This window comes from Orycteropus afer, unplaced genomic scaffold (genome assembly GCF_000298275.1).
Source record: "Orycteropus afer afer isolate SDZICR_OR568_19922 unplaced genomic scaffold, OryAfe1.0 scaffold00516, whole genome shotgun sequence".
Classification (NCBI taxonomy): domain Eukaryota; kingdom Metazoa; phylum Chordata; class Mammalia; order Tubulidentata; family Orycteropodidae; genus Orycteropus; species Orycteropus afer.
Genome location: NW_006922103.1, coordinates 1051512 through 1054748, shown reverse-complemented (window position 1 = coordinate 1054748; position 3237 = coordinate 1051512).

The window sequence follows — 3237 nt, the reverse complement described above, 5'->3', positions numbered from 1 at the left end:
CACCTATTTTGGTCATGTTGTAAGAAGGGACCATTCCCTGGAGAAGGATGTCATGCTTGGTAGGGTGGAGGGTCGACGAAAGAGGGGGAGGCCTTCAATGAGATGGACTGATACGGTGGCTGCAAAGATGGGCTCAAGTATAGCAGGGATTGTGGGGCTGGCGCAGGATCGGGCAGTGTTTTCGTTCTGCTGTACATGGGGTCGGTATGAGTTGGAAACGACTCGACGGCATTTAACAACAACAACAACAATACACATGTAACACAGCCTTGCTTGCTGGAAGGGAACAAGATCTAAAGAACTTACTGATGAAGATCAAAGACTACAATCTTCAGCATGGATTAAATCTCTACATAACAAAAATAAAAATCCTCACACCTGGACCAATTAGTGACATCATGACAAACCCACAAAAGATTGAAGTTGTCAATGATTTCATTTTACTTGGATCTACAATCAATGGCCATGAAATTAAATAAATAAATAAATAAATAAATAAATAAACCTCACTGCCTTTGAGTTGGATCCAACTCATAGTGAGCCCTCCTGGGTGTCTGAGGCAGTATCTCTACAGAAGTAGAAGTAGACTGCCCAACCTTCCTTCCGAGGAGTGGCTGGTGGTTTTGAACTGCCAGCCTTCTGGTTAGCAGTCAAATGCCTTAGGCACTATACCACCAGAAACAAGAAATTAGACAAGGCATTTATTGCCTTGGGTAAATCTGCTGCAAAAGACCTCTTTAAAGTGTTAAAAAGCAAATATGTCACTCTGAAGACTAAGGTGTGCCTGACCCAAGCCAAGGAATTTTCAATAGCCTCATATGCAGGTGAAAAGCTGGACAATGAATGAGGAAGACCAAAGAAGAACTGAAGCTTTGAATTATGATGCTGGCAAAGAATACTGAATACTCCAGAGGCTGCAGAAGAACAAACAAATTTGTCTTTGATGAAGTACAGCTGGAAAGCTCCTTCGACATGAAGAGGGCAAGATAAGCAGCACCTATTTCTGTCACGTTGTCAGGAGGGACGAGTACCTGCAGAAAGATACCATGCTCAGGAAAGTCAGTGAGAAAGAGGAAGCCCTCAATGACATGCATTGATGTAGTGGCTACCACAATGGGCTTCAACACAGCAACGATGATGAGGATGGTGCGGGATCAGGTAGTGTTTCATTCTGCTGTGGCTTGGAAATGACTGGATGGCCCTTAACGACAATCACCAAATCTAGATTCCATCTGTGTCTAACATGTATTCTTTCTTTTTTGCTTCATCTTTCTATTTCCCCACTGATTAAGACATAAAATCGAGAATCAAATACACATTGATTTTGCAGGACAAATTCAAAGACAAACTATGCTGATGTGGACCAACTCTTCCTCATACTGACTCAACGGGCCCTGAATCAAAACTGAAGCACTGGCTGAAACAGTTCCTGTCTACACAGATAACTTACAACACACTGGACATAAGAGCCTATTGTAACAGATACTACTTACAACTACTGGAGTCCAGAGACTTGAAGGTTTATGTTGCCTACTCCCCGATTCACAGAATCCACAATTATATAGCCTGGGTGCATTTTTCCAAATTACTCTATTTTTTTATAATTACTTCCTAATTTACTGTTTACATGTGATTGAACAATTTCTCTTAGAAAGATCAGCACAAGGCCAGTCCCCATGAGATGGAGGTTAAAGATGTCCCAAATGTCCAAACCACCATGCCACTCCATCATTTAAGACATTAACTCTTCCTCCTCCTCCCAGTAATCTCCCCATTGTTGTTGATGTTGTTGTTGTTATTTGCCATTGAATCAGACCTGACTCATAGTGACCCCTCTTTGGGTTTCCAAGGCAGTATCACTATGGAAGTAGATTGCTCAAACTTCCTTCCAAAGAGTGGCTGGTGGGTTTGAACTGCCAGCCATCTGGTTAGCAGTCAAATACCTTAGCCACCATGCTACCAGAGCTCCCCATTCTCAGGGTTCTGTATTTTGCTATAATGCCTCACAGAACTCACAGACACCAAAGGGATAGTCTCACATAGTGGTTGTGGAGGCTGGCAGCCTGGCGAGTCCCAGGTCTGTGAGTGGGTCTGCAGGATCCTCCCAATTCTCGGGGTTTGATGAACCTCGATCAGCAGATCAGATGACGGCTACTGTCCCAAATCCAGGGGTGAGATGAGGATGAGCCAAAACACAGAACCGGAGAAAGAGGAGGGCGAACCTTCCCAGGAGATTCGTAGGTATACCCTCAAGGAAGCTAAGGGTGGTGGTTTGAGTTATACCCTCCAGGAAGGTAGGACTCAAGATACATTCCACCTGTGTTGCTCCAACAGAATAACCCAAGTGGATGGCTTTAACAATCAGCAGCTACTCACAGTTGCTCAAGGCAAATCCCACCACAGAGCAGATTGCCAGTCATTAGAGGGAATGACTACTACCAGCTGCCCAGCCAAGGTGACACCTGACCTTAACTACCACACTACCCCAAACAGGCTTGGATAATAGGATTTACAGTGTGTCACAGAATGGAGGACAATGTCTGGAAGTGCCACATCAAGTAATTCACCACAACATGTAAGCACATACATCATCATCATCATCTTCATTCTCACCCCTTCCCCATAATGAAGCTATTGCTATCATTAACAGAGAGAAATTTCACAGCTTTTAGTATTTCTCAGCAGGGGTCCATCCCTTCTAGTTCATTTAGCTTTTTCTTGGAAGCTCCTGAAATCTGTCATATAAAGAACCTCACAATTGGCTTTGTATCTGTTCCCAGAGAGACACCCCCCCCCAATATCTTGTCCCCAATATTTGGATATGTTAGTTCTCCCCAACCTGAAGCTACAGATTTTTCCTTGGCAAACAGGAAAGAGAAAAGACCCCATGATCTATCTATAATGAATCACAAAATAAACTATAAAGACATCCAGAGACTTTAAAGTCTGATTTATGTATTTGGGGGCTCTTTCATTGGGTCCATAGATATTTATTATGGTTGTATCTTCATGTTCAATTGATCCTTTAATCATTACATAATGTCCTTCCTTGTCTCATATGGTGGTTTTTATCTTAAAGTCAGTTTGATCAGAAATTAATATTGCCACTCCTGCTCTCTTTCAGTTGCCATTTGCTTGATATATCTTTTTCCAATCTTTGATTTTTAGTCTATTTTTGTCTTTATCTCTAAGGTGTGTCTCTTGTAGGCAGCATATTGATGGGTTTTGTTTTCTTAT